We start from the raw sequence: 26,775 nt of genomic DNA on the forward strand, positions 1-26,775 counted from the left end.
GTTTGGATGTAATATTTAAGAAAATTAGCTCTTGATATATTTGGTTAAATTATTATTAAGAACCAAATAATCTGATATGAGCACAATTGTCAAATTCTGATACAGTCAACCATTTCGTGTCAGAGGCAAGGGGGTAACATTTACACTCATTTCCCCATTCTAGAAAGTCCACTCTATTGACCTTTCTGTTTAACTCTTCCATCATAGTTTTCTAATAGCAATGAAAAGTGGAGGGCTGATATGGCATTTGACTGCCAGGAGTCTCTCCTTCATTTTGGAGAAGAGAGGAGTATCTAAGCGTGGTGTGTTTGTTTGGTTAGGATGGGGAGATGGGGTTCCTAACTTCTCTCTTCTGGATCAAAAGTACAGAACAGAAATGGATGGCATCACACCCTGGACATTACTGAACAGAATATAAATGGAAACTGTAGGCTCAGATAAATTTTTATTATCATATGTGTCCACAGATTAGATCAGGGTCTCTCAAAATGTAGCCCCCAGACCATAGCAGTAGCATATGCATTACCTAGAAACTTACAAAAAATGCAAATCCACAGTCCCCACATTCTGAATCAGACGCTCTTGCAGTGGGGCTTACAACCTGTTGTTTAATAAACTCTCCAAGTAATTCTCATGTTTACTAAATCTTGAGAACCACTGGCTTAGACCATATCAATCCCAAGGCCCAGAGAGAAGACTCCTTATATAGTGGAGGAATTGAGATTCCCTAAAGAGAGGTCAGTATTTTAAATTGCAGTGTCCAAAGAGCTGTGTTAGCAGCCTTTGGTCAAATTCAGAAGTATGCTGATACAGAATCAAATTGATCTGAGAAGACATGAGATATCTAGTCTCATTACTTACCTTCTAGTAGATAATGAATTTTGGTTTGGATTGAGGGTCCATGTGGGTTAATTCAGAATCCCAATTAGTGGCTAAGGGAATTGGGAGGAGGGAAATCCACTGAAGAACAAGACTTGCAGACCTAGACATTGGGTTTGGGCCTAGATGACAGAATTGATCAAGTTTCCAGCCCTATAGAGAATTAAAGTGGGAAGTACCAACAGAGAAACTCACTCAGGTAGGTACAGCCATGTAGTGAAAGTTACAGAGACATGGTTGTAAACTGATGTACAGGAATCTAGAGCCTAACCCCAGGATTCTGATGTGATACTAAGCCAGGGCTTTTGAGGTGAAGCTTAGAGGGTGTGTGGCAAACTTTCTGGGCCCAAACTATCAGGGTGGAGGCATATGAACCTTGGCACTGATTCATGATCAAGGGCATCCCACAGACTCACCCATGACTCTTTCATTCCATTTATTGCCCACTTCCTCTTAAGGCCCTAATGCCGGCTGTCACCCATGTCATACAGTTAATTAATGAGCTATTTCATCAATTTAAACATACATTTATTGAGTATCTACCATGGGCCACACATTACAATAGGCACCAAGGATACTGAACTAGTCAGGATTCTCCAGAGAAACAAAACCAACAGGATGTGTAGATAAATAGATGATAGATAGAAGACGATAGATGATAGATAAATAGATGGATAGATACATAGATAGATAGATAGATATAAAGGAATTGTGGAGGCTTGGTAGGCCCCAAATCAAAGAAATGGTTAATAAAATGAAAAAGCAACTTACAAAGTGGGAGAAAATATTTGCAAACCACATATCTGATAAGAGGTTAATAACCAAAATATATAAGAAACTTATATAACTTAATGATATAAATAAATAACCCAATTAAAAAATGGGCAAAGGACCTGAACAGATATTTTTTTTCACAAAGAAGACATACAAATGGCCACAGGTGCATAAAAAGGGTTCAACATCAATAATCATCAGGGAAATGCAAATCAAAACAGTTATTAAGGAAAATTTGATTATATTAAGATGCTCTTGTGTATTAGTTAAGGTAACTAGTTACTAGCTGCTGTAACAAATAAATCCTAAAATTTCACAAGTCTTTTTTTTTATTCATTAAAAATCCCAGTTGGTTGCAGAGGAACTCTACAAGCCAATCAGGGACCCAGGCCAACAGAATGTCTTCCACCTTTAACACATGGCTTCCAGGGTTGACTTGGGCACTGACTCCTGGGGAAGAGCGATAGCCAGCAGATAGGGGAAATAAAAAGTGGAGGGTGTCCCAGGAGAGTTTTGCGGACTAGGCAAAATTTCACTGGCCAGAAATCAGTCACATGGTCACATCTAAGCGCAGCTAAGGCAGGGAAGTTGGGAAATAATGTCTAGTTGTGTGTCTAGAAGGAAAAGGAAATGGGTTTGGTGCACAGCTAGCCACTTCCTACCACACCAGTGTTTCTACATTTCTCAAGTCACTAGACTGAAGGGAATCTTGTAAGTTATCTTGTACAGGGTTCCCAAGATCATCAGAACCACCTAGGAGATTTTTAGAAATATCAATTGCTGACTTACACTCCATATCTCTGAGGTAGGAGTTGGACATGTATAATTTTAAGAAGTTGGGTGATTCTGTCGCTCAGTTAGTATGGGAACCACTATTCTAGTTCATTCCACTGGCTTGACTGCTAAGAAAATTGGGGCACAAAAAGGTGAAGTGACATTTCAAGGCCTCATAGCCAGGATGGAGCAGAAAAGGGATGGGAAGTCAGCTCTGTCCACACACAATACCATCTCTGGTTTTTCTTAGGAAGACTAAACTATATTCCACTTGCCAATTTCCAAAGTTACCTCTCTGCTCCAAACGTCTGAATTCTTACCCTTCTAGCTTTTCACATCATCTCTCTTGTCATTCCTGCTCCTCATCACCGAGGTTTATGCCACACAGCCTGGGAGAGTGGAAATCAGGAAAGTTGGACTTCAGCACTTGTTTGTTCTCTAACTAGCTCTAAGTTCTTGAGACAGATTATGCAAGCCTCAGTTTCCTTAGTGCAAAATAGCATTATGATAACATCTGCTCCACTGAACTTGTAGAATCAAATTAGATAAGTATAAAATAAAAAGATGAAAGCTTTTTACACTGAAAAGAATGACACAAATAGTCAATAAGAAAGATGCTAGTGGTGGTTGGTGTTACATCTATGTTCTGCTTACATCAAAATCCAGAAAAATCCTTCATAGGAAATCAACCTACAACCTTCATATGGCATCTATCCTTTTAAAAGACTGTGCTAAAAACTAGGGATTCTGGGAATAAATAAGAGATATGATTCTTGCCCAGTAGAATTTCAAAATTAGTTAATGTGATACACTATGAACACTTACAACGTATCCTCCAAAGACTCACATCAAGACATAAATATTGAGCAGATGGTATGTAGAATCAGATGTGACTCACTCTTGGAAGGATGTATAGGATTTCCTGTGATGTAGCCTTTTCTGGATCAAGGATCCCTTTGAGAATCTGATGAAAGCATGGGATCCTACCTCAGAGAAGTGTACATATGCATCAAGACTCAAAATTTGTGTAAAAATACAATTTCTGAATATCGATAGACTCTCTTGAAATTCACCTGTAAAAACTCTTAGTTTTGAAGAAGGTAAGATACAGCCATTGGCAAAAAGAAGGAAACTGGGTGTTTCCAGAGGGCTTTGTGAGAACCCTGTGGTTGCTAGAGTCTGCACTTCCCTTGTGATTCACTTGAACCAACAGAATATGGTGGAAGTAGTGCTGTGTCAGTTCAGGAACTAAGCCTTAAAAAGGTGTGGTGTCTTTAATTTTGTGGTTTGGAGAGCTCTGAGTCACCATGTAAAAAGCCTACCTACCTTACCAGCAAGAAGACTTGGAGAAGCCAGAGGGAGAGAGGAGGGGCGGGGGTGGGCATGGCCAGTTCTACCAACACCCCAAAAAAGCCCAGCTCTCCATCCACCTTTGCCAAGGCATATAAAATGACCCATCTTGAATGCTGCTACCAGTCAAAATACCAGATGCCTACAGACCCAACAGACTTAATGTGAAGTATAAATGTGCAGTTGTAGACCCAGTGAGCCCATAAAACCATGAGAGATAATAAAACTTTTCTTGTGTTAGGCCACTAAGTTTTGGGATGATTTGTTATGGAGCAATAGATATCAGAAATAAATGACTAGAACAAAAGTAGGGAGCTGGGAATTAATAAATTGTGTGCAGGGAATAGTGTGATGATTAACTAGGATAGAACAGTCAATGCAGAAATGTGTGTGAGAAATGGGGCAATAAAAATGAGGAAGCAAAGCTTATGCCAGGCTTTGAGAATTACAGGAAATTATGTTCTCAGGCAGCTCTAGTATGCAGAAACAGGATACATGTCACTTTCTAATAGACTCATCTTTGGGTGAGATGCAGTAGGAGTGCTAGGGGAGGGACAAAAACAATGACAGTGTGTACCCACCGATACCCAACTGATTCATACAGGAAACATGGAAAACGAGCCCAGACTTTCTCCAGCCTAGAGAGAACATTGCTTTGTGAGTCCTGAGAAGGCAGAAAGCATTTGACACCTCCTTATGTGCTTGTCATTTTCACTTGTTTATTCACATGATTATCTGGAAAAAGCTTTGCTTCCAGCTTTCAGAAAATGAGAGAAGTGTTCCTGTTTAGAGTAATTCACAATGACTTATCAATTGTCCCCTGATAGGGGCCTTGAGAGAGGAGAGAGGAAGGGCAAAGACTAGAGCTAGCCTTTCCTTTCAGTTTTGAATGGAACTGTTACCAGCTACTTTCATAGGCCAGTGGAGCACTCCCAAAATTGGTGTTCAAACTGGCCAATCTGGGTACACCAGGACCAGCAATACATGCAAATTTAAGGTTGGAAGGGACAGTGCCTAGGATGGCATACAACTCGGGACAAGGCTAGAAATACATAGATGCCACTTCTAACATCCTATCCCAACCACAGCCTCTGAGAAGCTATGTGGAGTAGTGGCAAAAGTCTCACCCTTAGAGGTATTGGAATTTTGTTCTGGTTCTGTTACTCGTCCTCAGCAAGAACTTGGGCAAGTCACTTCTCTTTTTCAGGACTTTAGTCGCCTTATCTGTAAAATTAAGAAGTTGTACCAGACCAGTGCTTCAATATGCAAACTAATCACCTAGGGATCTTGTTAATATGTAGATTTTGATTCAGTAAGTCTGGGGTGGACTTTGAGATTCCACATTTCTAACCCCCTCCCAGGTTATGACAACACTGCTGGTGCATGGGCCATATGTTGAATAGCAAGGGGCCAGTTGATCCCCAAAGGCTATTTTTCAGGCTTGTGATTCTGATTCTGTTGATTCTTTGAACCCTGTATCCATGGACACCCTTTCCCCCACTACCTCCTCTAAACTATAAGCATTTCATTGAGTAAAGTTGCCGGTGGGTGGAGTTTCCAGTGTCTGTCAGGTGTCTGTCAAGCACGCAAAACCAAGCTATACACTCTGACCACATGCAAATTTGCAGCTTCTAGCCTGACCCAGACTGTGAGAGAATCGTGTTTGGAGAGAGGTGAATGTTTGGATCCTCTGCCAGGCCGCCCAGTCATACAGGACTGCAAAAGGAATTCAAATCCAGAAACAACAGTGGAAATTTTTTCCTTTAGCAAATCAGCTCAGTAGAGCAACACCCAACACTTCAAGTTTTCCTCTCAGCAATTTGCATGAGAATGACTTTTGACACCCATTTGCTAACACCAGCTTAATGCAAACATATGGGAGGATATTGAAGTAGAGAGCTGCCCTTTTAGATGACAATAATTATTATTGCATTTCTAGCAACTTCTTTCTCTGTTCCCATAGCAACTCAGATCAAATTAGCTTTACCAACACTGAACAGTTTTGGTTTGGAGAGGGAGTGGTGAGACCATCCTCAAGTAGAAATAACTAGTTGGCTGCACGTCTGTTATTTCATCCCTACTCACCTTGTATGAAATTTATTAGAATTTGTGGGGTTCAAAAATGCTGTTTTCTAGTTCAGGCCATATATATTTTGGTTTTGTAAAAACACACATCTTTTAATCCATAGTCAATTAAACATTAGTGTGAAGGGTCCTGACTCAGAGGCTGGGGTTCACCTTCCTTAACACCCCTGTTGGAGTAGGGACTATGAAAGAAAGGAGTTTCTAATAACACTAAATAGAGAATGAGTGGTGAGCATGCAACACACACCTACAGCCACCCACACCCAGGTGGTCCACACACACCTGCAGACACCCACACCTGGGGGAGGGGTGGAGTGGAAGGGGGGTAGAGACAGAACAACTTGTTCCAGAGGGTTTTGCTGCCATTTCACTAGCACGTTAGGAACTACTAAATTGCATTAGTGTAGACAGAATACGAATGTCTCTGCCTTATTCTGTCACTAATTGAACTCCCATTGCTTTTATTTCATTTCTTTGGAGCTTGAAGGATTTTCTGGCCTATGAGAGTCCCTATTTCTGTTGTAAATGCACCTGAGAAGAGAGATGCTGCCTTAGAGAGGGCTCACAAGTAGAAATCTGAAGACGCTTTTAACTTTGGTTTCTGACTGAGGAGCTGTCTGACCTTCATGGAGTCCTCCTTCTTTCTAGGCCTCCTGCAAAATGGAAAGATAAGAATAGATTTTGTGGGACTTCTCTGGTGGCACAGTGGTTAAGAATCCGCCTACCAATGCAGCGGACACGGGGTCGAGCCCTGGTACGGGAAGATCCCACATGCTGTGGAGCAACTAAGCCCGTGTGCCACAAATACTGAGCCTGTTCTCTAGAGCCTGTGAGCCACAACTACTGAGCCTGCATGCCACAACTCTGAAGCCCACGTGCCTAGAGCCTGTGCTCTGCAACAAGAGAAGCCATAACGATGAGAAGCCAGTGCATTGCAACAAAGAGTGGCCCCTACTCACCGCAACTAGAGAAAGCCCATGCAACAACAAAGACCCAACGCAGCCAAAAAAAAAAAAAAAAAAAAAGAATAGATTTTGCTGGAGTGCCTCCTTACAGGTAGTAATATCCCTTGACTCTAAAACAGCAAATCTTAGTTGATGAGGTCAGAGTATGCCTTCTTAAGGATGAAGAAATAAAGGAAAAGATTCTACACCATCCCCTCTGTTTCTCTCTCTCTTTCCCCTGCCCCTGTTTCTCTAACTGAAATTTCTCCCTCTATTCCATTACACAGCAAAAACTCCCATGTCTACCAACAGAAGCAGACTTAACTGAGAAGGAAATGTATGTGGAAGAGGGGTAATAAAGATCATATGGACCCCAGCTGAAAATGCCCTGCTGCATTTAGATGTTTGGAAAATCAATTACTCAAACGTAAATCTGGCTTGAGATATTGAATGGTATGAGTATGGGGTGTAGGTCCCATCATTTGAGCTTCCTTGGTCACTCATTGAAATATCAGGTTTCCTGTCTATTTTATCCCTGGCTTGACATAGATCTAGGAGGAGCTGTCTAAGTTTTTCCCCCAAATCTTAAATGGGTTTGTGCTTCCTCTGGAAACTCAATTTTGTTGTTAGCCTTTATTTGGTGTCCATGATTTGAAACTGACATGTGAGTTAGACATCCTCCTAAAGTTACCGAACCAAACTTAGGTCCACTTGCCCAATGCCCAGCAAAGCCAATATGCTGACATTCGGTTGTGGTGAAGGAAAGTACAGTCTTTATTGCAAGGTGCCCAACATGGGGCCAAGCAAGGAGAATGGGCAGCTCATGCTCAAAAGACCCAGCCTCCTTTATGGTTTTCAGGGAAGTGTTTTTAAGGCAACACTGGGGGGAGGGTTGTGTCTGATCAGCTCATGGACATTCTTCTCATTGGTTGGTGGTGGGGTAACCAGGTGGCATTTCAAGAGTTAACACCGTCAATCTTTTGATTCCAACCATTCTGGGGTCTATGTGCTGGTGGTCATCATGCAGTCAACTTCTTTCCCTGACAGGGTTTTTAATATTTGCAAAACAACTCAAGGATATGGCTCAGGATAGTATCTATAGCCCTTGAGGAGGAACTAAAGGCCCTTGACTTTGTTTTATGGCTAAACTATTATTATTTTGTCTTGTTTGACTGTCTTTCTTTGTTTCTGTATTTTCTCACTTCTCTGATTAAATTTGCCCTTTGGAACTGGAGGAAGGTCTAGGATACTAAAGCTTTTCTATAAAAAAGAGGAGAGGGACACAGGGGTCTTCCCCTGTCCCTGGGAAAGCCCAGTAAGGTCTTGCTTAGTTTCACTAACAAGGAACTCAGGGCATACTGAGAACCAAAATGACCTGTTTTATAACAAACTAAGCCAGTATAATAAAAGGATTCAGTCAACTCTCCTATATGCATAATTCTTTGTATTTTTATGTATACCACTAGGCCTAGCACAGTGAAGCAAACTCTGGCCCTTACCTGCAGTTCTGCTCACAGGTATTGGGGGGGTGGTCTGGGGGCTGTGGAGATAGATTTCCTTTTTTTGTTTGATCCTTATGGCAGCCTTTCAAGACTGTGTTCTTTTCTTTGGCCTCAAGGAAGTTCAGGATACTTAAAAAACTAGGTCACAAATTGCTTCCATCTCTTAGAAGAAAGGAGTTAAATTACATTGTCGTTCTCCCTGCTCCTCTTATCCAGAGATAACAGTGAGTATGTGCTGCTTCAGAAGAGAAATTATGAATGTGTGAAAATCTACTGTGATTCAGTACCAGTGCACATTAGTCAAAACCCTTTAATGGAGCTGAAGCTTATGGTCTACCCAAAGCCCAAAACATCCAGAGCTGGAAACTGAACTTATAATGAAATTTAACCACAGTCATCCTGTGGGCCAGAGGCAAATAAGCTGGCAGCCCTGGGAGTGATCATGGTGCTTATGGTCTGTCTCAGGCAAAGAAGGGAGACCTTTTCAATAGCTGTGCGGTGGAGAAGCGTTTCTCCAGCTTCTCCTCTGATGAATTCTCACAAGTACTAGCACCACCCCAATGATAATGAGCTCTCTCCTGATATTGCAGATGAAGCACCTGCTAACCCTTGATATTTTTGATATATCTTAAAAATATATCATGGGCCCACTTTAGAGTCCTAGTTTGAGAAAAGTTTCCTGTGTGGGAGAACTTCAATGACTTCTGAGGGTGAAGAAGGAAGAGGATGGTGAAGTGTCTTAACCACCTTCCTTCTTCTACTCCTGCACAACAGAGCTGGACCTGGCTACTGAGCAGGGGGTTCAGGATCCTCCAAATAGCTCACTCCTGGGCCCTAGCCACAGCTCCCAGTTACAGCCATCTTTGTGATTCATTCTGGACAACTGCAATTATCATTCCTAACCCCCTGAAGGGATCCTGGAAGAAGAGGGTCAAGCAAGTTGGAGGAGACATGCCTTGTGGAAAGATGTGTGTGTATGTGCATGAGCACACTGAGCTATGCTATCTGAAAAGCCAGGTTGCTGTTTGCAAGCAAGAGCAGGTGTAGCAGACTCGGCCGGTGACACAACCATGGCACTGGGCTTTGGTGAATCAGGTAGGGAAGACATGCATCATGACAGAATAGCAGCCTGTACAGCTACCTTGGATTTCAGGGATGCTCAGAAGGTGGAAGGGAGAGAAATGAGCAGGAATTCTAAGCTGCTTGGAAACTATATGGTCTTTAAACAGCCTCAACCCAACACCCCAAAGATGGGAGGGGAGATAGATTAATCACTTCCTTTACTTTCACGGGAGAAATTTAGGGGCAACAGTGTTCCTGATCTAATACCAACCAGCTACCGAAGAGAACTGTAAAGGGACTTTTTCCAAAGTAGAGCACCCCCCGTAAGTGGTGAACTTGTAATGACATCTTCCTTTAGCATCACCAGGGCAGTCCCGTCTGAAGTGGAGGAAACAGGGTGTGACAAAGGGAATGCAAAGCCTGGCTTTGGAAACAACTACCCAAATGGGACACAGTGGGTCCCTTCACCCCATTCCTCAAAGCCATCTTGCTGTGGAATGCTCTAAGCCAATACAAATTAAAGTTCTAATGCAAATCTTACAGGATACTGAGTCCAAGATTTTCCTTGACTAGTTTAAGTGCAGCCACTATTTACTCAGTAACCTTGAATAAGTCATATCCTTTTCTGAAACCATCTATAAAATGTAAACGTGGAAGATTAGAACAGAGCTAAAACCCTTATCACTTATAATATCCTATGTACCTCTTACAATCCCCTACAAACTCCCACCACCACCAAAATTCAACTAAGCAAAAGGAATTGGCCCATACTTAATATTTCTTCCTCCTTTGCTTTTTTCTCCTGAAGAATCATGAATTATAGAACTTAATGGTTAAAATGGATCCCAGGAAGAAAAATGGTGGCAATAGTGGAGAAGATAATTCCCTGTGTAAAGAAAAAATTTTCTGAAATTTAAAAGGTAAGGGGGTGGTCACCATCACCAGTTTTCAAATAGGAAGTTGGAGGATGTTAGAAGAAAGCATGGGCCCTTTTTACCCCTAGGACCACTTACAACACTTCCCTCTGTTAATCCCAACCTCTGGTTGAGCTTTCCCCCAGATAGTGTTTCTTCCTCTCCAAGCTATATTCACTTGTCCTCTGCCCTGCTCCATCTAAAAATCTGCTCTCAGGCTGTCCCTCCGCAGATCTTTCCTTCAGACTAGAGCGTATGCATTAAAAGGTCACTGCGTGCAGCAGCTTAGGAATTTAACTGTGTTTCAGTCCTAGTAAACTCATTGCAGGAATAGATCTACAAACTGGGTGTGGACGCCTCCGCAGAAATCCTCCTCATTCCAGCCAAATCCTACCCATTTCAGCCAAATCCTCCCCATTCCAGTCCTGCCATGAGCCATGCAGCCAAACATGGCTCCAATGTGAGTGCGGTTTTTCAACAAGGATTCTACTGAAAAGACAAAAAGACTATGTTGCCTTTTTGACAAGTTCTCTTAAGCTGAGGGGAAATTCTTGGACCTCTGGTAAGCGTTGTTATTTCTTCGGCACTTTCCACACCAAAAGGAAAATTGCTGATTTGGAAGCTCTCCATTTTCCAAAGACTGGAAATGTTCTTCTTTTTAATATCATTAAATATGCATTTGAAGAACCCAGGGAATTCTGAAGAGACAAATAGCCCTTGTCCCAAATCCAGTATTGCAAGTTTGTGTACTCCGCCCATCTTTATTCTCTTTGTGTGTCATTTCTCAGTGGGATTTCTGGAGCCAAGGTGAGGGCACTCTTTTTAAGCACTTGCCAAGCCTCCCTTCAAGAAAACTGCATCAATGGAAAGCTTGTCAGTGAAGCAAGAAAGGTGACTTCTGGAGAGAATCCAATACAGTTCACAGGGCTTCTGGCTTACTAAGGAGCCATCATAGAGCTCCACAGAACAAGGAGGACCTTGCTTTTTCCAGTGTCCTTCGAGGCATTATACTTTTCTCTAAACTGTTCTCACAGTCTCACACTTTATAGCCATATCCTTTACAACCATGAGTGTTCAAAGAGTTGGTCAACATTTTGCCTAATCTTCATAACCAGGCCTTCTAGGATTCTTGCCCATTAATCATCATGACTCCTTTGCCCTCATCATCTTATTTCATGAGAGCAGAGTGGAACACATATCAAACCTCAGATGTTCATTCATATTAATTCTTATTGGCTATTCCCCCCTCCCAAATTTATGACATCACCCTAGCCCCCCCAAAGCTCATACTCAGTTGGAGACTGCTGGCATTTTAAAAAATGACAAAATAATGTGTTGAGTGCAAAGGGAGGTAGATACTATCATGTGGCAGCCAGAAGCAAATCAGTCAACTGCATGTGTGCAAACGTGGAGAGGGTCAGAAGGAACAGGGTTGAGGGAGGTGGGACAGGGATGCTGGTTAGAAAAAAACATTAGGAAAGATGCAGTAAGAGCTGAATTTTGAAGGTTAAAAAAGAACTTGTCAGGCAGGAAAGAGCATTCCAGCTAGAGGAAACAGCATGCGCAAAGAAGTTGAAATAGCCCTGCAGATGTTCAGGAAACCACAAAAAGCACAGCATAGCTAGAGGGTAGGGTTTGGTGTAGGATTGGATAGGGTAGCAGGAGACCATCTGCCCAGAAATGCAAAGGTAGGCAGTAACCAGACTGGGGAGGAATGTGACTCTCTAGTAGGAAGATTTATATATATCCAGGATCTTATGGGTCTGATAAGCAGGAGAGAGAAAGAGAGAGAAAGAGAGAAAGAGAGAGATTTAGAAAGAAGAATTGAGCTGACATACTTTAGTGCTGTAACAAGGTTCCTCTGAATCAGTGGTTTTCAAGGAATAGTTTCTAGACCAGCTGAATTAACATCCTTTGGGAACTTTTTAGAAAGGCAAATTTTCATACCTCACACCAAACTTGCTGAATCAGAAACTCTAGGGGTTGGCATTATCCGGGTGATTCCAATATGTGGTCAAGTTTGAGAATCACTGGTCCAAATCAATCATTTCCTCAAAGTTTGGATGCAACAGGCAGATAAATGAGGCAATTGGAGAGGTCAAATAGAACCTCAAACCTCATTCTATTTGCTCAGTTAAGGACTAAGTTATAGAATTCTTCTTTAAGTGATTTAAGAATCAGGCAAGAGGATTTCATGAAGAAAAAGTAATTTGAATAATGGGTGCAATTTAGACAGACAAAGATGGGGAGTATTTAATAGATAAATCCACAGATCAACAGAGAAATAAATGTTCAAAAAACAAATAAATCAATACTTTTAACAAAACTCTGTAGAGTCCCTATCATGAGCAATGTTCTCTCCCAGGTGCAAGAGAAGCAGACAATAAAACCTACCTTTAAGGAAATAAGCCACTGAACAGTTACTCAGACTCCTGTAATTCTCTCTCATTAATACTTATCCAGATACAGTGGAAATTTTCTGGCTATTGCCCTAATCCTTCTTTGGAATAAAATAGCACAGATTTAGGCCACGGAATCTTTGGGTGCCTGTTCTTTCACATGGACGTGGAGGGTGGAGGGGGGGAATTGGTGAAGGAGATGTGGGCCATTCTCCATGTGAGAGTCCTTGCACGTGTGGATTGCTTGTTGGCAGCAGGTGCTGCAAAGAAAATCATTATTTTACAGAAATGGAAACCTATTTCCTCCAGGGATTAATCAAGACAAAAGAAATCTAAATCCCATTAAAACACATTTGATCAAGTCTCCCCTCTGTGTTCTCTGATCATGGGGAAGATGGATTATCTCAGTTCCTCTCCATCACCCCTCCCTCGAGCCATGCCAGCTTTTCTTCTCTTTTTATATTCAGCCTTGGGAAAAGCTTTTTCTCATGAAATCGGGAGTTGCCAGGCACTAGGTGATCCTGGTGAGAGATGGAGTCCAAACTTGGGAAAGAAAAAATATTGCATAGGTGAAATCCCATGGCTACAAGAAGTGGTTATGAAAGTAATTATAAACGGAAGCCATTCCCGTACTCCAATAGATGATTCGTGTTCTCCTGTTTTGGTTTTGTTTTTGTAAGGCATTCTCTGAGACGATTAACCTCCATAAATCCTTCTCTTTTTTCTTGGACAAATATAATTCAAGTTCGTATAGCACTAACTATGTGCAAGGTATTGTCCAGGTGATATGAGGAATATAAGGTTTCAATAAATAAGACAGAACCTTGCCCCTAAAAAGATTACCATGTAATACATGAAGGTACTTATAAATGTGCTAAACATAAACTGAGGCCAAATACAATAAGTACTAAACAGAACTGCAAAGAAATACTATTGGGGAAAAAAGAAATACATGCCTTGTAATACTGAGAAAGTTTAAGGAAGACTTCCTGGAAGAGGTGGCATTTGAGCTGGTTTTGAAAAGTAGAGATTGGGAAATAAAAATGAAGCATAAGAGGGAGGAAGGCATTCCAGTGGAAGGGAATAGCATGAAAAAGTCACAAATTCATGAAATCTATAGCATGTTTAGGGAAAGTGAATAGCGAGACAGGATGACACAGCGGGTGGAAGGATAAATAGGAGAAGGGCAGATGGATTCATATTCAAGTCAATCTTGAAAGCTATGGGTTTGTACTAAACTGGGAGCAAGAGTTTGTACTACACTCTTACAATTTGCTTATGAGGATACAAATACATTTTGTACGTTTTTTTGCACTGATGTCAATAGGTTGGACTCTAGAACAGTACTACTTGGTTCTACAATATTCCATGTAGTCTATCTACCCCATTCCAGCTCCAACATACCACTTATCTCTGTAGAAAAAGCTATCTGTTCTCCCCCTCAAAGAGTATAGGGGGAAAAAGCTTAGGTATGGGGGCTTCTCCTTATCATTTTCATTTTCCACTTGCTATAAGAATACTCCTTTTTGCTTGCTAATTCACTTCACAGAAATAGACTGGTCCCCAGCTGTTGCAAAACAAGGACGTGATTCCTAGAAATGTAACCATTAAAACAAAATTTTATTATATGGAGTTTGAGCCGCATCTGACCTTCTTCCTCATTTCTGTGAGCTGTGTCTCCAAGCCCCGGGATTCAGTCTCCATGTGATGCTCCTTCCACGTGTGCGTGGTCTTGTTGCTAAGCCACAGGGAGAACACAGCCTAATGCTGTTTTCAAAAAATCAATGATTGTTTATCCAGTCTTGTATCTGTGCCCTTCTAAAATATAATACAAGCAAATCCTTGTCTACCAGGATCTGTATGAGGGCCAGTGGGTCCCAACTGGCAAACCCTACGGCAGCTGAGAACAACTTTAGGTGGCAGACCGAGGGGTTGTTTGAACTTACTAGAAAATTTACACTGTGTCTGGACCTAAATCTATAGAGATTTGAGGGGAAACCCATGAAACAGGATAGACGTAATAAATTATAAATGAAAGTGGAGATCCTTAGAGATGTTAAAATCAGGAAATACATGATGTTGTCCTGCTTTAAAAAATATGTAACTACTTGGTGGTGGTGGTGGTGTGTGTGTGTGTATGTGTGTGCGACAAGTGACAAAGAGTAGCTATGTGGTAACCAAGATTGGAAAGGCCAAGAATTGATGTGAAGATTTTCAGGAACTTCTTGAGAAACAGTATAGAATGGAGGATCTGGATCAATCAGTTAAGTCTTCTGGGGAGTTCTTAAAACAGTGGCTCTCAAACTTGGCTGAACATTAGAGGTCTCGGAAGGTTATATGAAGCCCTATGCTCAACTGCCAACTGTACACTAAAGAGGCAAATGTAAATTGGTACAGCCACTTTGAAAAACTTTTGGCAGTAGCTACTGAAGCTATACATATGCATCCATTATGAATCAGCAATTCCATTCCTAGGTATGTACTCAATAGAAATGCATACATGTGTTTACCAAAAGACATGTACAGGAATGTTCATAGCAGCATTGTTTTAATAGGTCAAAACTGAAAACTAATCAAATACCAATGCCATAATACTGAAGAGCAATGGGAATGGACTAAAATGATATACATGGATATGGATGACTCCTGCAAACATAATGCTGAGCGAAAGACACCAGGCACAAAAAACTACATATTGTATGATTCTACTTAAAATTTGAAACAGGCATAATTAACCTATGCTATTGGAAGTCAGAATAGTGGTTTTCCTGGGAAGGTGTAATAATTGGAAGGAGGAACAAAAGGAGCTTCTGGGGTGATGGTAATACACACTTTCTTGATTTGAGAGCTGATTACACAGGTGTGTTCACTTAGTGAAAATTCACTGAACTGTGCACTTATGATTTGTTCACTTTTAATGTATAGTATACTGGAATTAAAAGTTAAAGATAGGGCTTCCCTGGTGGCGCAGTGGTTGGGAGTCTGCCTGCCAATGCAGGGGACACGGGTTCGAGCCCTGGTCTGGGAAGATCCCACATGCCGCGGAGCAACTAGGCCCGTGAGCCACAATTACTGAGCCTGTGCGTCTGGAGCCTGTGCTCCGCAACAAGAGAGGCCGCGATAGTGAGAGGTCTGCGCACCGCGATAAAGAGTGGCCCCCACTTGCCGCAACTAGAGAAAGCCCTTGCACAGAAACGAAGACCCAACACAGCCATAAATAAATAAACAAATAAATAAAAAATTAAAAAAAAAAAACTCCAAAGACTTTAAAGAAAAAAAAAGTTAAAGATAATCCCAAATTCCACATTGGCAAAAGAATAGACACAAAGCCCAATGGAACAGAGTAGAGAACCCAGATATAGACCCACATGGATATAGTTGATTGATCTCCAATAAGTGAGCAAAAGCAATTCAGTGGAGAAAGGATAATCTTTTTAACAAACGATGTAGGAACAAATGAAAATCTACACGTAAAAACAAATAAACAAATTTACACAAACCTTACGCCATTCACAAAAATATAAAATGCAAAACTATAAAATTTTTAGAAGATAGCATAGTAGAAAATCTAAGTCACCTTGGGCTTGGTTATGAAATTTTAGATTCAACACCAAAAGCATGATCCATGAAAGAAAAAAAATTAAGTCAGACTTAAAATATTTCACTTTGTGAAAGACACTGTTAAGAAAATGAAAAAACAAGCAATATATTGAGATAAAATATTTGCAAAACAGATATCTGATAAAGGACTTGTACCCAAAATATATAATGGCCTCTTAAAACTCAACAATAAGAAAACAAACAACCCTATTAAAAATGGGCAAAAGATCTGGACAGACACTCACCTAAGAAGATATACAGATAACAGGTAATCATATGAAAAGGCGTTCAACATAATTTTTCATTAGAGAATTGCAAATTAAGCAACAATGAGATACTATTACACACCTATTCAAATGGCTAAAATCTGAAAAAGCTGTTGATACTAAATACAGACAAGAATGCAGAACAACAGGAACTCTCACTCACCACTGACAGGAGTGCAGAATGGTTCAGCCACTTTGGAAGACAGTTTCTCACAGAGCTCAGCATAGTCTTATCATACAGTTTTGCTCCTAAATACTTACCAATTGAGTTGAAAACTTATGTCTACCCAAAAACCTGTACTCAAATGTTTATAGCAGTTTTATTCATAATCACTTAAAAAGTGGAAGTACAGTATGTTCTTTATATGTGAATGGATAAACAAACTGTGGTACACCCATACAATGGAATGTTATTCGGCGGCAAGAAACGAGCTGTCAACCCACAAAAAGACATGGAGGAAACTCAAATGCATATTGCTAAGTGAGAAAAGCCAGTCTGAATGGGCTATATACTGTATGATCTCGATTATATTATATTCTGGAAGAAAGAAACTATAGAGATAATAAAAAGATCAATGTTTGCCAGGGGTTCAGTGGAGGATGGAGTCAGAGGGTAATGAATAGGTTGAAGTATAAGGGATTTTAGGGTGGTGAAACTATTCTGTATAGCACTGTAATTTTGAATACATGACATTATGCATTTGTCAAAATCCTTAAAGCTGTACAACACAAAGAATGAACTTTAATGTGTGCAAAATAAAAAAAATTACTTGGAGGTCAGGCAATTCTAGTAAAGAACCCAGTAAAGCGTTACACATGCATGAAAAAACCTCAGTGAGGAGGGTGGGTAAAAAGTCTAACCTAAGCAACTTTAGAAATAAACAGTTTGTAAGACTAAAGGCAAAAAGTACTGCAGATAAGCACTTTAGTTCATACACTTGTCTCCCATGGGGGTACGGGTTAACAATTCTGATAACTGCTGTTCACGTATACTGGAAGTGAACACTTATAGACAGCAGACGGTGGGAGATGGGTTTCTCACTGTTGGTGTTGGAGGTTACAACAAAGGGAGGAGGCTAGAATGATTCACGTGATAAGAGATTAGAGTTGGAGACATGAGAACTCATGTTTAAGTTAATATATGCCTCAACTGGTTCGTTAATTGGAACAAATGCAGCACATTTTTAAAAAATTTATTTTATTGAAGTATAGTTGATTTACAATGGTGTGTTATTTTCTGCTGTACAGCAAAGTGATTCAGTTATACACATACATATATTCTTTTTCATATTCTTTTCCATTATGGTTTATCCCAAGACTTTGAATAGAGTTGCTTGTGCTATACAGAAGCCTTGTTTTTTATCCTTGTAGGACCTTGTTGTTTATCCATTCTACATAATAGTTTGCATCTGCTAATCCCAAACTCCCCCAGAATGTAACATATTAATGTAAGAAGTTAATAAAAGGGAAAACCGGGGCCTGAGGGGCATATAGGAACTCTGTAGTACCAGCTCAATTTTTCTGTCAATCTGAATAACTCAAAAAATAAAGTCTATCTTTTAAAAGACTCTAAAAAATAAAGTCTACTAATAAAAAAAATCTTTATAACATGAGTGGACCTCAACCATCAGCTGAAGGCTTTATGAGCAAAAATTGCAGTTTTCTGGAGAAGTTCTGCTTCAAGACAACAGTTTAGAAATCCTGCCTGAGTTTCCAGACTACTGGCCTGGCTTATGGATTTTGGGCTAAGACTGTAGCACCATATCTTACCTGAGTTTCCAGCCTGCAGATTTTGGACTTGACAGACCCCACAATCACATAAGCCAGTTTCTTAAAATTTCTCTCTCTCTCTAATAGTCCTGTTTCTCTAGAAAACCCTGACCGATATACCCACTGAGCCCTCTTAAGACCTAGGCTCACAGCTGAAACACGGTCACTATTACACAAGTCATATAGCCAAGTCCAAAGTCAAAGGCAGGAGAATGCTCTCTGCGACAGTGAGGATACAGCAAGGGCATGGATGCAGAGAGAAGAATAACTAAGGCCAATAATGCAATCTTCCTTGCTAGGGAAGAATTTCTTTTTGAAGAAGCAATACTTACCTTGAGACCTAAAAGATAAATAGCAGTCATTACAGAAAAGAAAGGGAGAAAGAAATTTCAAGCAGCAAACATAGGGTGGGCAAATGCTTGAGGAGAAAAAAAAATGGGGGTGCAAGTCAAGAGACTAGTGATTACCTGGAAAGGTGGGAAAGGATGCTGGAGACAACACAGGGCATGGTATCAGAGTAAGATTTCAGATTATTCTAACTGTAAACAGAAACCATAGAAGCATTTGAAGAACAATAGTGAGATGATAAATTTGCATTAAAAATTTTTCACTCTGGCTGTTATATGGAAATTATATGTCAAGAGAGTATGAGATTATTTAAGGAATGATTGCAACAGTCCAGGAAAGAGATAATATTTTTTTAGACTGAGCTGTGGCAGTGAAGAAGAGAGTATAGTTATATATGTTGTAGATAAAATTAATAGAACTTGGTATTCCTGAATGGAGATGCCATTTATTGAGAGGGAAAACATTAAAAGAGAATCAAGTTTGGGGGGGTATCAGTAAACACAACTTTCATATAATTACTAATAATTACTTGAGGGATATGTTTCATTTTAATCAAGGATACCTTTTATTTATAAGTATTAAAGAAACAAAGTGAGTACTAACACACTACCAGCTTGAATAAAACCTCAAGCTTATTTTTCTCATTACTTTGTGAAACTCATTCTAGAAAGTTACTTTTTAAAAATTTTTTTATATTTTTTATTTTTATTTATTTTTCCTTTTATTTATTTTTTTATACAGCAGGTTCTTATTACTTATCTATTTTATACATATTAGTGTATACATGTCAATCCCAATCTCCCAATTCATCCCACCACCACACCCATCCCTGCATGGCTTGCCCTCCTTGGTGTCTATACGTTTGTTCTCTACATCTGCGTCTCAATTTCTGCCCTGCAAACCGGTTCATCTGTACCATTTTTCTAGGTTCCACATATATGTCTTAATATATGATATTTGTTTTTCTCTTTCTGACTTACTTCACTCTGTAGGACAGTCTCTAGATCCATCCACGTCTCTACAAATGACCCAATTTCGTTCCTTTTTATGGCTGAGTAATATTCCATTGTATATATGTACCAAATCTTCTTTATCCATTCATCTGTCGATGGGTATTTAGGTTGTTTCCATGACCTGGTTATTGTAAATAGTGTTGCACTGAACATTGGGGTGCATGTGTCTTTTTGAATTATGGTTTTCTCTGGGCATATGCCCAGTACTGGGATTGCTGGGTCATATGGTAATTCTATTTTTAGTTTCTTAAGGAACCTCCATACTGTTCTCCATAGTGGCTGTATCAATTTACATTCCCACCAACAGTGCAAGAGGGTTCCCTTTTCTCCACACCCTCTCCAGCATTTGTTGTTTGTAGATTTTCTGATGATGCCCATTCTGACTGGTGTGAGGTGATACCTCATTTTAGTATTGATTTGCATTTCTCTAATTATTAGTGATGTTGAGCAGCTTTTCATGTGCTTCTTGGCCATCAGTAGAGAAAAGTTTATTTAGGTCTTCTGCCCATTTTTGGATTGGGTTTTTTTTTTTTTAATATTGAGCTGCATGAGCTGTTTATATATTTTGGAGATTAATCCTTTGTCCATTGATTCATTTGCAAATATTTTCTCCTATTCTGAGGGTTGTCTTTTCATCTGTTTATGGTTTCCTTTGCTGTGCAAAAGCTTTGAAGTTTCATTTGGTCCCATTTGTTTATTTTTATTTTTATTTCCATTACTCTAGGAGGTGGATCAAAAAAGATCTTGCTGTGATTTATGTCAAAGAGTGTTCTTCCTATGTTCTCCTCTAAGAGTTTTATAGTGTCTGGTCTTACATTTAGGTCTGGAATCCATTTTGAGTTTATTTTTGTGTATGGTGTTAGAGAGTGTTCTAATTTCATTCTTTTACATGTAGCTGTCCAGTTTTCCCAGCACCACTTATTGAAGAGACTCTCTTTTCTCCATTGTATATCCTTGCCTCCTTTGTCGTAGATTAGTTGACCATAGGTGCGTGGGTTTATCTCTGGGCTTTCTATCTTGTTCCATTGATCTATGTTTCTGTTTTTGTGCCAGTACCATATTGTCTTAATTACTGTAGCTTTGTAGTATAGTCTGAAGTCAGGGAGTCTGATTCCTCCAGCTCCGTTTTTTTCCCCTCAATACTGCTTTGGCTATTCGGGGTCTTTTGTGTTTCCAAACAAATTTTAAGATTTTTGTTCTAGTTCTGTAAAAAATGCGATTGGTAACTTGATAGGGATTGCAATGAATCTGTAGATTGCTTTGGGTAGTATAGTCATTTTCACAATATTGATTCTTCCAATGCAAGAACATGCTATATCTCTCCATCTGTTGGTATCATCTTTAATTTCTTTCATCAGTGTCTTATAGTTTTCTGCATAAAGGTCTTTTTTCTCCCTAGGTAGGTTTATTCCTAGGTGTTTTATTCTTTTTGTTGCAATGGTAAATGGGAGTATTTCCTTAATTTCTCTTTTGGATTTTTCATCATTAGTGTATAGGAATGCAAGAGATTTCTGTGCATTAATTTTGTATCCTGCAACTTTACCAAATTCACTGATTACCTCTAGTAATTTTCTGGTGGCATCTTTAGGATTCTCTATGTATGGTATCATGTCATCTGCAAAGAGTGACAGTTTTACTTCTTCTTTTCCAATTTGTATTCCTTTTATTTATTTTTCTTCTCTGATTGCCTTGGCTAGGGCTTCCAAAACTATGTTGAATAATAGTGGTGAGAGTGGACATCCTTGTCTTGTTCCTGATCTTAGAGGAAATGCACTCAGTGTTTCACCATTGACAATGATGTTTGCTGTGGGTTTGTTGTATATGGCCTTCATTACATAGAGGTAGGTTCCCTCTATGCCCACTTTCTGGAGAGTTTTTAACATAAATGGGTGTTGAATTTTGTCAGAAGCTTTTTCTGCCTCTATTGAGATGATCATATGGTTTTTCTTCTTCCATTTGTTAATATGGTGTATCACATTGATTGATTTGCATATATTGAATAATCCTTGCATCCCTGGGAAAAATCCCACATGATCATGGTGTATGATCCTTTTAATGTGTTGTTGGATTCTGTTTGCTAGTATTTTGTTGAGGATTTTTGCATCTCTATTCATCAGTGATATTGGTATGTAATTTTCTTTGTTTGTAGGGTCTTTGTCTGGTTTTTTTAGTTTTTTTTTTTATAGTTAGGTTCCCTTTTTTTTTTTTTAATTAATTTATTTATTTTTGGCTGTGTTGGGACTTCATTTCTGTGCAAGGGCTTTCTCCAGTTGCGGCAAGCGGGGGCCACTCTTCATCAGGGTGTGTGGGCCTCTCACTATCGCTGCCTCTCTTGTTGCGGAGCACAGGCTCCAGACGTGCAGGCTCAGTAGTTTTGGCTCATGGGCCTAGTTGCTCCGCGGCATGTGGGATCCTCCCAGACCAGGGCTCGAACCCATGTCCCCTGCATTAGTAGGCAGATTCTCAACCACTGCGCCACCAGGGAAGCCCCTGTCTGGTTTTGTTATCAGGGTGATGGTGGCCTCATAGAATGAGTTTGGGAGTGTTCCTTCCTCTGCAATTTTTTGGAAGACTTTGAGAAGGATGGGTGTTAGCTCTTCTCTAAATGTTTCATAGAATTCACCTGTGAAGCCACCTGGTCCTGGACTTTTGTTTGTTGGAAGATTTTTAATCACAGTTTCAATTTCATTACTTGTGATTGGTCTGTTCATATTTTCTATTTCTTCATGGTTCAGTCTTGGAAGTTTATACCTTTTTAAGAATTTGTCCATTTCTTCCCAGTTGTCCATTTTACTGGCATAGAGTTGCTTGTAGTAATCTCTTAGGATGCTTTGTATTTCTGCGGTGTCTGTTGTAACTTCACCTTTTTCATTTCTAATTTTATTGATTTGAGTTTTCTCCCTCTTTTTCTTGATGAGTCTGGCTAATGGTTTATCAATTTTGTTTATCTTCCCAAAGAACCAGCTTTTAGTTTTATTGATTTTTTCTATTTCATTTATTTCTGCTCTGATCTTTATGATTTCTCTCCTTCTGCTAACTTGGGTTTTGTTTGTTCTTCTTTCTTTAGTTCCTTTAGGTGTAAAGTTAGATTGTTTATTTGAGATTTTTCTTGTTTCTTGAGGTAGCCTTGTATAGCTGTAAACTTCCCTCTTAAAACTGCTTTTGCTGCATCCCAGAGGTTGTGGATCCTTGTGTTTTCATTGTCATTTGTCTCTAGGTATTTTTTGATTTCTTTGGTGATCTCTTGGTTATTTAGTAACATATTGTTTAGCCTCCATGTGGTTCTGTTTTTTACGTTTTTTTTCCTTGTAATTGATTTCTAATCTCATAGCATTGTGGTCAGAAGAGATGCTTGATATGATTTCAAATGTCTTAAATTCACTGAGGCTGGATTTGTGACCCAAGATGTGATCTATCCTGGGGAATGTTCCATGCTCATTTGAGAAGAAAGCGTAATCTGCTGTTTTTGGATGGAATGTCTTATAAATATCAATTAAATCTATCTGGTCTATTGTGTCATTTAAAGCTTGTGTTTCCTTATTAATGTTCTGTTTGGATGATCTGTCCATTGTTGTAAGTGAGGTGCTAAAAGTCCCTCACTATTATTGTGTTACTGTTGATTTCCTCTTTTAGAGCTGTTAGCAGTTGCCTTATGTATTGAGGTGCTCCTATGTTTGGTGCATATATATTTATATTTGTTATATCTTCTTCTTGGATTGATCCCTTGATCATTATGTAGTGTCCTTCCTTGTCTCTTGTAACATTCTTTATTTTAAAGTCTATTTTATCTGATATGAGTATTGCTACTCCAGCTTTCTTTTGATTTCCATTTGCAAGGAATATCTTTTTCCAACCCCCCACTTTCAGTCTGTATGTGTCCCTTGGTCTGAAGTGGGTCTCTTTTAGACAGCATATATATAGGTCTTGTTTCTGTATCCATTCAGCAAGCCTGTGTCTTTTGGTTGGAGCATTTAATCCATTCATGTTTAAGGTAATTATAGATATGTATGTTGCTATTACCATTTTCTTAATTGTTTTGGGTTTGGTTTTGTAAGTCCTTTTGTTCTCTTGTGTTTCCCACTTAAAGAAGTTCGTTTAGCATTTGTTGTAGAGCTGATTTGGTGGTGCTGAATTCTCCTAGATTTTGCTTGTCTGTAAAGCTTTTGATTTCTCCATCAAATCTGAATGAGATCCTTGCTGGGTAGAGTAATCTTGGTTGTAGGTTCTTCCCTTTCAGCACTTTAAGTATATCATGCCACTCCCTTCTGGCTTGTAGAGTTTCTGATGAGAAATCAGCTGTTAACCTTATGGGAGTTCCCTTGTATATTATTTGTCATTTTTCCCTTGCTGCTTTCAATAATTTTTCTTTGCCTTTAATTTTTGCCAATTTGATTACAATATGTCTCGGCGTGTTTCTCCTTGGTTTATCCTGTATGGGACTCTCTGTGCTTCCTGAACTTGGGTGGCTATTTCCTTTCCCATGTTAGGGAATTTTTTGACTATAATCTCTTCAAATATTTTCTCGGGTCCTTTCTCTCTCTCTTCTCCTTCTGGGACCCCTATAATGCGAATGTTGTTGTGTTTAATGTTGTTCCAGAGGTCCCTTAGGCTGTCTTCATTTCTTTTCATTCTTTTTTCTTTATTCTGTTCTGCAGCTGTGAATTCCACCATTCTGTCTTCCAGGTCACTTAGCCGTTCTTCTACCTCAGTTATTCTGCTATTGATTCCTTCTGGTGTATTTTTCAGTTCAGTTATTTTATTGTTCATCTCTGTTTGTTTGTTCTTTAATTCTTCTAGATCTTTGTTAAACATTTCTTGCATCTTCTGCATCTTTACCTCCATTCTTTTTCCGAGGTCCTGGATCATCTTCACTATCATTATTCTGAATTCTTTTTCTGGAAGGTTGCCTATCTCTGCTTCATTTAGTTGTTTTTCTGGGGTTTTACCTTGTTTCTTCATCTGGTACATAGCCCTCTGCCTTTTCATCTTGTCTATGTTTCTGTGAATGTGCTTTTTGTTCTACAGGCTGCAAGGTTGTAGTTCTTCTTGCTTCTGCTGTCTGCCCTCTGGTGGATGAGGCTATCTAAGAGGCTTGTGCAAGTTTCCTGATGGGAGGGACTGGTGGTGGGGAGAGCTGGCTGTTGCTCTGGTGAGCAGAGCTCAGTAAAACCTTAATCTGCTTGTCTGCTGATGGATGGGCCTGGGTTCCCTCCCTGATGGTTGTTTGGCCTGAGGTGACCCAACACTGGAGCCTACCCGGGCTCTTTGGTGGGGCTAATGGTGGACTGTGGTAGGGCTCACACCAAGGGGTACTTCCCAGAACTTCTGCTGCCGGTGTCCTTGTCCCCATGGTGAGACACAGTCGCCCCCACCTCTGCAGGAGATCCTCCAACACTAGCAGGTAGGTCTGGTTCAGTCTTCTATGGGGTCACTGCTCCTTCCCCTGGGTCCCGATGTGCACACTACTTTGTGTGTGCTCTCCAAGAGTGGAGTCTCTGTTTTCCCCAGTCCTGTCGAAGTCCTGCAATTAAAGCCTTAAAAGTCTGATTCTCTAGGAATTCCTCCTCCCGTTGCCAAACCCCCAGCTTGGGAAGCCTGACGTGGGGCTTAGAAACTTCACTCCAGTGGGTGGATTTCTGTGGTATAAGTGTTCTCCAGTTTGTGGGTCACCCACCCAGCAGTTATGGGATTTGATTTTATTGTGATTGCACCCCTCCTACCATCTCATTGTGGCTTCTCCTTTGTCTTTGGATGTGGGGTATCTTTTTTGGTGAGTTCTAGTGTCTTCCTGTAGATGATTGTTCAGCAGGTAGTTGTGATTCTGATGTTCTTGCAAGAGAGAGTGAGAGCATGTCCTTCTATCCTACCATCTTGAACCTATCTCTAGAAAGTTACTTTTTAATATGTGTTTTGAGATCAGTTAATATAAATGAGCTTAGACTAATTTAATCATTTGTTGAGTTTGTATAATGAGCTAGAGTTATATAATTGTTTATATAATTGTTTCATAATTGTTTTATATAATTATATATAATTGTTTGTGTTATATAATTGTTTCAACCAAATGATCCTATTCAAAGGATTTTTATAAAAGATGATAGCTCGACTGGAGGATACCTTCATGAGGTTCCAGGGCAAGGATCTCAAATATGATCATTAACGCCAGATCTTTACAATGAATTGTTCTCAGCAGTTTCCATGACAGCCATGGAAACATTTGTTAGAAAATGCTTTAACTTAGGTATGTGTCTTGAGGCGTATCTAGTATTAAAAAAGCTGGTAGAAAAACAGAAATGTAAGAAGTACTAAAAGAGAAGAAATATAGTTTCACAGATTGCATGCACTATCCATGTGCTTTCCTTGGAAAAACTACCTGATTTCTTGTTTCCTTGTTTAGGAACTTTAAGAGATGTTATCTATTCAATAGAAATGGAATCATTCTTTCTAGTTTAAATCCTGCTAATAATACATGTTTTGCATTGACATTTTTTCATAAATATTCAACTTTGAAAATCTTCAAGTAAATTTATGCATCTCCTGTTTTAGAAAGTGAACACCCAAGAGAAGTTCCCACACATAAAAATTAATGAAGGAATAGATAAATGGGTAGATTTCAGGCAGTGTGGGTGGGAAAACTGCCAGGCAATTGAGTGGCAGGCAACTAGCTCTTAATGTTCTATTTTAAGGAGGTTGGAAGTCATAATTCAAAACAATAGATACATTCATATTTAGCTAAGGAGCATATTTTTATATTGCAACTTTCAGAATGTATTATTCTGAAATTTTTGAAATCCAGGGTATTTTCAACAGCATAATGAAACCACACATGAAGAATTGCCTTTGGATAAAGACGAAGCTGCCTAGCTCTTCTCTCTTGTCCTAAGTGTCTGCGGCAGTCATGGTGAGGTGCCTCTCAGATCTCTTTTTGAGAGAGAACCAGTCAAATGAAGGATAGTCAGTTGACAGCCTCTTGTTGCATTGCCTTCAGGATCCATTGCAGCTTTGGAGCCAAAGGCACACTCTCCCTAAGCAGCGCTAACCAATGCATAAGCGTGGTGAAGGTAAAGGGCCTGGTCATTTCTGTTCAATGTGGAA

Source organism: Balaenoptera musculus, chromosome 1 (genome assembly GCF_009873245.2).
Source record: "Balaenoptera musculus isolate JJ_BM4_2016_0621 chromosome 1, mBalMus1.pri.v3, whole genome shotgun sequence".
Lineage (NCBI taxonomy): Eukaryota > Metazoa > Chordata > Mammalia > Artiodactyla > Balaenopteridae > Balaenoptera > Balaenoptera musculus.